The sequence below is a fragment of the Mirounga leonina genome, unplaced genomic scaffold (genome assembly GCF_011800145.1).
Source record: "Mirounga leonina isolate KUSES-001 unplaced genomic scaffold, KU_Mleo_1.0 Mir_154, whole genome shotgun sequence".
NCBI classification, from domain to species: Eukaryota; Metazoa; Chordata; class Mammalia; order Carnivora; family Phocidae; genus Mirounga; species Mirounga leonina.
Window position 1 is genome coordinate 2,106,800 of NW_023270389.1, and position 11,119 is coordinate 2,117,918.

Genomic DNA, 11,119 nt, shown 5'->3' on the forward strand with positions numbered 1-11,119 from the left:
CCAGGTCACGTGTTTCCAGCCCGGGCACCGACGGACTATTTCTCCCTTTCCGCGGAAGGACATAATTGACATCGCAAACTCAAGTCACCTTCGGCTTCAGCCGTACCACGCCTTTTTCTTGCCTCGTAGCCCAGGACGGAAAGTTTGCCAGATACACATTTCTTTAGCTCCCTGACCACTGATTCGGGCGTGGCCCCTTTAAATGCAAATGAACCGCCTTCTCGCTCTCGCCCCCCACCCCCATCCCAACTTCGCTCCTCGTGCCCAGACTCCGCCAGCTGCCATTGACGTCACGCGTGCGTCAGCGTCGCCAGCCCAACCAGACGGCACGTGGGGGGAAGAAGGTGGCCTTAAAGGGCCAGGCGCCTTTGGCTTGCCGGGTTGCTGTTCTGAGTTTGGCCTCGAGAAAGAGGAATGAGATGAGAAGTGGGGAAATCTATTGGAACAGGAAGAAATGCAGGACAGACGTTAGGGAGGACAGGTAGGAGTTCTGCTCCTTCGCAGAGCAGGAGGGCCAGGCCTTTCCTCTAGATTCCCCAGGAGTTTGGGGTTTGCGCCTGGGAGAGCAGAACGACTCTGAAGGTAAAGGAGGCTGGCATTTAAGACTCGCCCGGTTATACCGTCAGCCCTTCCTTCACCCCTGCCCAGCACGCCCACAGTGCACGGACTTCATTCTCTTCGGTATCTCCGGCACCAAGGGGACAGGTATTTGGTATTTGCAGAAGTGGTGGGATCCGGTGCAAAGCCGCCTCTTTCAGGAGGCTTTCCCTGACTGCACCTACCCCCCCCCCCAAGACGTCCTCACTCTCTCGAACACCCACAGCGTTTAACGACCCTGCATATTCCTTCCATGCATTAGGGACCGCAGGGCAGTGCTTAAGTGCACGGGCCTCAGAATCACGGAGACATGGGTTCCAGTTCCATTTATACTGTTTTCTAGCTGAAGGATTTGGGACAAGTCTCTTCATCTTAGTTCTGCTTAGTGTCAAATGGGGCTACTGCTGTTCTGACCATAGACTTCTCTGACGAAGCTCTTGTATGGGATCTGTTTCATGTAAGCACTCCATAGTGGTAGGGAGTAGGTTTTAGGATGCCCATCTCCCCCACTAAACTGTGCTTCTAGAGAGCGAGGCCCTTGCCATTACTAATTTAGTCCCAGAACCAACACAGTGCAAGGCTTATAGCTGGTGACTTTAAAATGTTTGTTGAATGAGTAAACATGAATGAATGAATGATTTCTGTATTTCCTGAGATCTGACCTCCAAACCCACCCCCGAAGCGCTTACCCAAAGGGAGAAAACTTTACAAATGCCCCCTCTGTGCCCCCAGGTTTTTAGCTCTGTGGCAGAGCCTCAAGGTGGAGTTGGGATGAGGCCCTAGTCACTGTGGTTGAACCAAAAGTATTATGCAAACAAGCCGCAAATGATCGGTCTGCAGTGGAGACCTGAGGGGCCTCCCCACCCCTCCCCAGCCCCAGCTGATAGAACCCTGACCCAGGAAGCCAGGGCCGCTAAAAGGGAGCTGGAGGAGGAGAGTTTCTTGCCCCTTCAGGGTTCCTTAGCCCAGACACAAGTCCGTCTTTGGCCTTTTCCTTTCCGGAGCCAAGGCTAATCCGGCGCCAGCCCCCCTGCCCTGCTCTGAACCCCTATCGCCCACCCCAGCCTTCCTGGGCCCTATGGCTTCCCAGTAGTTCTAGTGAGGGGTGAGGGGGAGGGCACGAGACCTCCTACCACCTGATTCCAGCTCGCTGGCCAGAGGAGCAGTAACCACCCCATCCTGGTTCAGCCTGTCTCGCAGCTGCTTATCGATCTGATTTTCAACATCTGTCACCATCTCCGAAGTAGAAGGGCCGACTTCCTCCCTGGGGAGGAGCTCTGAGCAGGAGGCACTGGGAGCCCCCTCCTTCCTTGCAGACCAGGGAAGAAGTGATGAGACCCTCCTGTGCTTGAGAGCAACGCTGTCAACTCAGGAACCCTGAGGGACCAGGTGGGTCCCCATAGGAATCTCCCATCAGTCTTGATGCTGGCTCCGCCCCCTGCAGGGGTAGGGTGCTGCCCAGGAGCACTCTGTGTTCCAGAAAACCCCAAAATAACCCAACTTTGCTGTCCAGCTGCTATTTCTGTCCATCTTGTTTAATTATTCAAACCCAAGTTGGGGAGTGAACTATAAAAAGCTCTCCTACTCGGGGACCCAGGAGAGCCGGGAGGCTCGCCAGGTTGCAATAGGAGCAGAGCACATGGTTTGGGTGAGGTCACTTGGTCCGGCCTCCGGCGTGAAAGTTCCATCTGCTGTTGGCCTGATTCCTCTGCTAGAAGGCGGACTCCAGGCCTCCCTCCCTGAGCCTCCCTCCAGCCCTCATCTCTGCACCCCTCCCAGCCTGTCCTGCCTGGGAGCTGGGCCCCACCCGCCTTCCTGTACTCTGGAAGTGTTTCCTCTCAGCCAACCCTTCGCTGACTGCTTCTTAGTCCTGGTTCTTATCCCACAGATCCTATTATCAGACCCCAGCGTCCGGGACTGGGGGGGGGGGGGCAGGAAGTGCAGGTAAAGAGGTCAAGCCAGGTGGACACAGACAGGAAGATGGATACCGTGCCCTCAGAGGGCGCTCCGTCAGTGGGGGCTGGGGGGCGTTTCTGCTTTTCTGGGAGAGGCAGGCTCCTGACTGTCCCAGCGGCTGAGCCTCTTCAGGGCTTCTCTTGGGGACTTTGACATTGTGACTGAAGGGACAGAGGGAAGGCAGCAGGAAGGACTTTGATTTTCTGGGCCTAATCCTCTTCTGGTTGGCCGCAAGTTCAGCGCTAGTTTCCATTGAAACTGAAGTCCAGGGCGCCTGGGTGGCTCAGTTGGTTAAGCGACTGCCTTCGGCTCAGGTCATGATCCTGGAGTCCCGGGATCGAGTCCCGCATCGGGCTCCCTGCTCGGCGGGGACCCTGCTTCTGCCTCTGACCCTCCCCCCCTCATGTGCTCTCTCTCGTTCTCTCTGTCTCAAAAAAAAAAAAAAAAAATCTAAAAAAAAAAAAGAAACTGAAGTCCAGGGCAGGTGAATGTGGAAGCTAGGTGCCCCTGGGGGCCTGTTCTGTGACCCTCCCTCCCAGCACAGGCCTTCCCTAGAAAGGTGATAACAGGGGGCGGGGCCACGGTTGCTATAGCAACACAGGGAGCGAGGGGATTGGTGGGGGGCCGGCCTTGCTCCGTCTGCGCAGGAGGGGCCCAAGGAGAGGCTGGGCGGGCGCCTGCGACAGAGGCCAGTGGAGGCGGGGTTCCAGGATGGACCCGAGGACAAGGGCTTTGAGCCCCGCGAGAGGAACAGACCACAGGGCCAGACGCAGAGACCCGGGGCAGAATTGGGGCGGGGGGACGTCCAGTGTGGGAGGGGACGCAGCCGGCGGGCAGGCGCTGGGCCAGGACTTTCCAAGAGTCAGTGCGGGGCCTCAGTGTTCACAGAGGACCCTGGGCTTCACGTTCGGCCTATTTGGGGGCTTGTTCCCACACGTTCCCTGGCGGCGGCTCCGGCGAAGTCCAGGCTGCCCCCCCAGCCCCGCCCCTGCCACGGCTCCGCCCGAGCTCCCGGGGCTGTTGCTGAGCAACCGGAGGCTGTGCACCTGGAGGGCATGGGAGGGGGCCCGGGCGGGGACAGTAGGGGCGGGGAGGCAGGGAGCCCGTGAAGACGCCGGGCGGACAGAGCTCAAGGCTCCTCCTCCCGCCCTCCTCGTGCCAGTTGCAGAGGGGGGATGCGCTCGTTACCCAGTAAGTGTGTTGATGAACGTGTGCATGTGCGGTCCTTCTCCGCGATGCTGTGACCACGTAGCCCCCGCGGGACCATCTCTGAGGACAGGCGGGGCGGGGCGGGGCAAGAAGGACAGGTTAAGCATCTTTCACTGGCCATGGGAGGGGTGAGGGCTTGCCCTGCCCAGGACAAGGGAGGGGCCCCTGTGGAAGTGAGGGGCGCCAGGGGGCAGCTGGGTGGGGAGAGGACCTCCACCAGCCTCCGGTGAGAGAGGGGCTCCCCAGAGGAGAGACTGCCTGCAAGTCCGAGTGTTCTCAAGGCTGGCGTTCTCCACCGTATTTCATTATTTTTATTCTGTTATTTTCCGTATATTTTAGGTGGACTGGAGTCTGACAGAGGTAGCCATCAATAGGAACGACTCTGTTCTTTGTGCTTGGAGCCCTGATCCCCATCCAGCTGCATCTCTGCCAGGCTGAGGAGGCCGCTCGGGCCGTCCGCAGTGTCGACACGGGGCTGTCACCACTCTTGACCCGTGGCTCTGCCGTCGGCTCAGCTCCCATGCAGAAAGAGCACCTTCGTGGGGCGAGCGTTTGTGCACCTGTGACGGGGCCCTGGGGAAGTGGCCTGGGGTGGGTACTGCGCATGCTGCACATACTGGTTGGGAACCCTTGCTGTCTGTCCTGGCGTGGTCCCCGAATTCTGCAGGGAACCTCTTGGTAAAGGCTGGGAAGTTGCCAGCCACCCACCTCCCACACCCCAGACTTGCCCCCGAGGGCCGTGTTGCTGGGAAGACACAGGGGCCTCCTGATTGCTGACCCGGGAGAAAGAGAGAAAACGGGGGATAAAGGGTACAAGCTTGGCTTGTTTTCATCTCTGTTTCATGCCAGACACTCTGGAAGGCCCGAGATGCACTCTTGCCATCGTCATTCAACGAACTGTCCATTGGTCACAGAATTCTCACCCTCCTTGTACAGATGATGGAACAGAAGCTCAGAGAGGTTAAAGGCATGTTCGTAGTCACACAGCAAGAAGGGGCTCTGGGTTCGAAGCCAGGCCTGTCTGTTGCCCCGACTATGGGGTCACAGGGACACTGGAGGGGCCCAGGAGTCCACACGGAGGGGAAGCCCCAGAGCACAGTTAGTACCCTCACGGACTCAGTGTTCCAAGTGCTAATAAAGAAGAAGAGGGCCCTCAGAACCCCGTGTGCTCACACAGCGACCTCAGAGTTGCTCAGGCTTAGAGAAAGCCAGCAGAGAAGGCCGGGTCAGGCAGACCTGAGGTCCCGTCCCAGCTCAGCCATTTCTAGCTGTGTGACCTTCGGCAAGCCACTGACCCTCTCTGAGCCTGGCTTTCCGCAGTGATAGTAGGAAGCTGATACTCCTAGTTTACAATAGAAAAGGCAAACAACGTGTGTTTGATACCTTGCAACAAAGCCCCTCTCCTTCCATCCCTCCAGAAGGCGAAGATCCCCGGTGACCAAGGGCAAGTTGCAGGGCCCATGCAAACTTGGCGGAGCACCAGCTGTGCTCTGGGGGAGCCCCGAGCCTCGCCACGGTTTGTGGAAGGTCTCTGAGGTGTCTTCCTCGCTCGTGGCCGAGGGGAAGTCACGCGTGGAGCCAGTTATCAAGAAAGGGCCAAAAAAGCGTCCTCTGCTGGAGAGGTGAGTAATGACAACAAGTGACCAAGGGGACAATTGCTAGGACTTCTTCCTGTTCCTCCCATAAGACAGATATTCAAAGTGGAGACCAGAGAATGGGAGTCCTAGAACAGTTAGAATAGCATCCCCACCCGCTCGTTCATGGCTTCCTGTGTGCACCGTGGGGAGCTCGGCTGCAGACCCCTAGTTTGTAGCCCGTCGCAGTGGCCTTGCCTGGTCTGGGAGGCATTTTGGTTTTTTGGGGGTTTTCTTGTTATTTAAAGATTTTATATATTTGACAGAGAGAGAGAGTACAAGCAGGGGGAGCAGCAGGCTCCCCGCTCAACAGGGAGCCCAGTGTGGGGCTCGATCCCAGGACCCCAGGATCATGACCTGAGCCGAAGGCAGACACTTAACTGACTGAGCCACCCAGGTGGCCCCTGGGAGGTATTTTGGAGAAAGAAGTACCAAGACTGAAGGGGAGAACAGGAGGCTCCAGGGGAACTAGGGAAGCTAGATACTCACAGCTCCAGGCTGAGCCTCACCACAGTTTTGGAAGGTCAGAGAAGAAGGCGGGCACCCCCAGCCCCCAACCACTCGGGCACGCGCAGGCCCAGCCAGCAGGCGGCCAGAACCGCCCAGAAGCGCAGCCCGCTGCCAACCTGCTAAGCACGGCTCGCGTTCACCAAATGCACGAGTGATTTGAATGTACATTCGGGACCGACAAGCACCTCTCATCACCGGGGCGACAGTTAGTAACTGTGGTCATGGCTGGACTACTGGTGGTGAGGATTTCACGGCACACACGAGTATCGAGTTCCTTACGTCCTACACCTGCAGCCGGTATGCGGTTATATGTCAGTTCTATCTCAAATAGAAGGGAAGGGAGGACAGACCGAGCATGGCTGCTGTGCGCTGTGCATGGACCCTGTGCCCAGGAGCGGGATCTTTAAAGGTGTCATCGGGAGCCAGGAGCTCCTCAAGGGCCCTACCTCTAGGAAGGTTAGTGAGGAGCGGGGCGTGCGGGGCCCTGCAGTTCCTTTCGTTTGACACGGTGGGCTTCCACGTAAGCCTTCCTTTGAAGACCCAGCCCCAGACAAAAGAAACCCTCTGTGCTCTGTTACGGGATGTCTGCTGTGGAATGCCGCACAGCAAGACGTGGGGCCGGCCCTGGGACACACAGCGGTCGGAGACATATTGTCCAACGAAAAAGCAAGTCTCTTGGGGCGCCTGGGTGGCTGAGTCGTGAAGCATCTGCCTTCGGCTCAGGTTGTGATCCCAGGGTCCTGGGATCAAGCCCCGCATCGGGCTCCCTGCTCCACGGGAAGCCTGCTTCTCCCTCTCCAACTCCCCCTGCTTCTGTTCCCTCTCTCGCTGTGTCTTTCTGTCAAAAAAAAAAAATTGGGGCGCCTGGGTGGCTCAGATGGTTAAGCATCTGCCTTTGGCTCAGGTCATGATCTCAGGGTCCTGGGATCGAGTCCCACATCGGGCTTCTGGCTCAGCAGGGAGCCTGCTTCTCCCTCTGCCTCTCCCCCTGCTCATGCTCTCTCTCTCTCTATCTCTGTGTCTCAAATGAATAAATAAAATCTTTAAAAAAAAATCTTTAAAAAAAAAGAAAAGAGGGGCACCTGGGTGGCTCAGTCGTTAAGCACCTGCTTTCGGCTCAGGTCATGATCCCAGGGTTCTGGGATCGAGTCCCACATCGGGCTCCCTGCTCAGCAGTGGGGCACAGCAAGGTGTTGGAAGAGCACGTGGGACAGGACATGTGCCCATCTGTGGAATGTACATTCTGCCACAGTATGTTTGTACACATGAAGGTAAATATATGGAAGAAAGTCCCAGAAGGATCTACACCAAAATACCACGGGCTTCCCTGTGGAGAAGATGGGGTACAGGTGTGTTTTACCTGCTTTTGTATGTATGACTTGAGTCCTTGGAGATGATATATACATTATTTTGTTTAATGAAAAGGGAGAGAAGAAAAAAGGAAGAGAAGCCAAGTAAAACTTTGCTGTAAGCCCTTCATAATAAAAGGTTTGATAGATTGGTATTTCTGGAGAATATCACCCAATGCACCTGCATTTCATGAACCCATTTAATTAGGTTGGTTATATTTTATTTTATTTATTGTTTAATTTTAATTTTTTTAAGTTTACTTTTTTAAGTAATCTCTACACCCTATGTGGGGCTCGAACTCACAACCCCAAGATCAAGAATCGAGTCACATGCTCTTCCAACAGAGACAGCCAGGTGCCCCACGTTGGTTATATTTTAAGTAAGATGCAGAAATGTGGACAGAGTTGTGATTATTTTTCCAAATTTATTGAGATATAACTGACATATAACATTATATAAAATTAAGGTATACAATGTAATGATTTGATATATATGTACATATATCAAATATATATATATAGAGAGAGAGAGAGAGAGAGAAAGAAAGAGAAATGATTACTACGATAGGGTTAGGTAACCCCTCCATCACCTCAGATAGGTACCATGTTCGCACTTGTGTGTGGTGAGGACATTTAGGATCTGCTCTCAGCATCTTTCAAGTATATGATACAGTGTTGATGTAACTATAGTTACCACACTGTGCCAATATTATGTCTCCAGAATGTACGCCTTTTTTTTTTTTTAAGATTTTTAAAATTTATTTATTTGAGAGAGAGAGTGAGAGAGAGAGAGAGCACAAGAGGGGGGAGCAGGAGAGGGAGAAGCAGGAGAGGGAGAAGCAGACTCCCCGCCAAGCAGGGAGCCCGATGCGGGACTCGATCCAGGGACTCCAGGATCAGGACCTGAGCCGAAGGCAGTCGCTTAACCAACTGAGCCACCCAGGCGCCCTCTTTTTTTTTTTTTAAAGATTTTATTTATGCATTTGAGACACAGAGATACAGAGAGAGAGAGCATGAGCAGGGGAGAGGCAGAGGGAGAGGGAGAAGCAGGCTCCCCGCAGAGCAGGGAGCCCGATGTGGGGCTCAATCCCAGGACCCCAGGATCATAACCTGAGCCGAAGGCAGACGCTTAATGACTGAGCCACCCAGGCGCCCTAGAACTTACTCCTCTTATAACTGCAAGTTTGTGACCTTTGACCTACATCCCCCCATTTCCACCCCTGCCCCCCGAGGACAGCATTATTCTTTCATTTAACAAGTATTTCTTGAACACCTGCTGCATGTTAGTTGAACAATTATAGTCAGAACATGTTCATAATCTGAGTCAGCTTTGAGGGACATCTCCGGTAGTTCCATCCATGGCCTTGTCCTGTTTTCACACTTTTATGTAGAAAGAGAAAAGGCGGCCCTGTCAAGGGTCACTATAGTCAAGGAGGTGGCATCACGGTGTGAAAAGACTTCAAGGTATTAGATAAAAATGGGGGCGCCCGACCGGCTCAGTCACTGGAGCATGAGACTCTTGATCTCAGGGTTGTGGGTTTGAGCCCACATTGGGTGGAGAGGTTACTTAAAAATAAAATCTTTAAAAATATATAATACATAGAAATAGTGAAGGTGTTCAGCTTTACCCTTACAATTATGTACTGTTACCTAATAAACCACCTTAAAACTTAGTGGCTCAAGGGGCACCTGGGTGGCTTGGTTGGTGAAGCGTCCACTTGTGATTTCGGCTCAGGTTGTGATCTTAGGGTCATGGGATTGAGCCCCGTGTTGGGCTCTGTGCTCAGCGGGGAGTTGGCTTGAGGTTCTCTCTCTTCCTCTGCCCCTCCCCTCCCTCTCTAAAATAAAATATAAATCTAAAAGAACCCACTTATGACTCAAAACAGCAATAACAATGCGATGATTCTGATTGTGGTTCTGGGCCTGGCTGAGCTCAGCGGCTGGAGACCCTGCAGAGCCTCCCTCACCTGGCCAGGTGAGAGTGGGGGCGTCAGCTGCATGTCACAAGGACACGGACCCCTGACTTCTCCACGAGACCTGCGCATCCTCACGGCATGAGAGCAGGCTTCCGAAAGCAGACGTCCCAGGACCAGCGGAAGTCCCAGCATTGTCTATGACGTCACTATAGAAGTCATGTAACCTCGGGGCGCCTGGGTGGCTCAGTCGTTGGGCGTCTGCCTTTGGCTCAGGTCCTGGGATCGAGCCCCGTGTCGGGCTCCCTGCTCCACGGAAAGCCTGCTTCTCCCTCTCCCACTCCCCCTGCTTGTGTTCCCTCTCTCGCTGTGTCTCTCTGTCAAATAAATAAAATCTTAAAAAAGATTTGAGGGGAGGGACATAGACGTCACCTCTCAATGGCGGGAATGCCAATGTCATGATAAGAGCATGGGGAAGGGGGATTGTGTTATGTCCATCTTAGAGAATACAGTCTGCTACATTCATTAATCATCAAACAAATGAAAACTAAACAACGAAAAATATAGTGCAAGTGTTTTTCAAATTTATAATCACGTTAATTTGTATCGCGTCCTTCTGTATCAGGCCAGGAGCTAAGCTGCCCGGATGGGCACCCCCGAACCTCAGAGCAAGAGTCTCAGTGCCGGGGGCACCCCGCTGCCTCAGCCAGAAAAGCGTGCCACTCGATCTCGGGGTCATGAGTTCGAGCCCCATGTTGGGTGTAGAGATTACTAAAAACAAGTAAATAGATCAACTGAGAAAACGAAGTCTCAGTGCTGGACCGAGGCTGGCTGCGTCGGCTGCTAGAAGCGGGTGGCTCAGCTCAGGACGTATGTCGCCCCGGGTTGTAGGGAAGACTCTGCTGCACAGAGTGACCCGGGGCCCCGGCTGATGGAGGCCCTGCCGTCTCCTCACCTTGCTCCCTCTGGAACAGACAGCACACCAGGGACAGGAAGACTGGGGAACCACATACGGGATTGTTGATGCCCGAGCCTGGAAGCAACGCGCTGTGCTCGTGCTCAGTGCTCACGTTCCCTTGGCCCAGCTGGGCCCGTCTGCCGGCAAGGGTCCGGCAGCCGAGCCAACGGGCTTTGGGCAGTGTTGGGTGGCCTCCGCCCCATCTCGCCGGGCACCTAGAAGGCCATGCACGGGGTGTCCTTCTGCCTTGCCTGTCACACCTTTCTCCAGATAGCAAGACGGCTTCCCACTCCTCCTTCCAAGTCAGGCCTGGGTGTCTTTTCCTCGGGGAAGCCTCTCCTGGTCACACTGATGAAACTGCAGCCCATCCCTCATTCCTCTCCTTCACCCGTGTTGTCCCTGATCCCGCTCTCTCCTTTCTCCGAAGCACTTACTGCTTCTGACAGAGTGAAGTGTCCGTCTTCCCCTGCCCGCCGTTGCCCCGGGAGGGCGCTGGTCCTCGGCTGCTCGGCTTCCTGACGGATCCCGCGCCCGAGACAGGGACCCGCACCTAAAGGGCGCCCGGGGGCTCGTCGGTGAAGCGTCTGCCTTCGGCTCAGGTCGTGATCCCAGGGTCCTGGGACTGAGTCCCTCGTTGGGCTGCCTGCTTGGTGGGGGGGTCTGCTTCTCCCTCCGCCCCTCCCCCTGCTCATGATGTCTCTCTCTCTCAAATAAATAAATAAAATCTTAAAAAAAAAGTATTTGTCGAAGGACTGAGTTTTTTTTATGGGGGAGGGGAGGGGGAGAGAAGGTCTTTTTTTTTTTTAATTTATTTATTTGACAGAGACACCGTGAGGGGAACACAAGCAGGGGAAGTGGTCGGTACAGATTTTGCTGGATGCCACGCCACATGTAAAAAGATCCTTTATAAAGCACACACCCTTTGATGCAACAACTTCCCTTTTAGAAATAGAGTCCAAGGAGGGGCGCCTGGGTGGCTCAGTCGGTTAAGCG

The 11,119-nt window shown here is 54.6% G+C and overlaps 1 long non-coding RNA gene across 2 annotated transcripts; it reads left to right on the forward strand.

Moving 5' to 3' along the window:
• LOC118013916 lies at positions 1-10,750 on the forward strand. 2 transcript variants are annotated; one of them, XR_004680153.1, is made up of 4 exons: positions 1-705; positions 4,102-4,353; positions 5,181-5,384; positions 10,554-10,750. It is a non-coding gene; the product is annotated as an uncharacterized LOC118013916 (long non-coding RNA). The 2 variants fall into 2 exon arrangements; XR_004680152.1 differs by having other exon boundaries at positions 4-481.
• Positions 10,751-11,119: the final 369 nt, after the last annotated feature.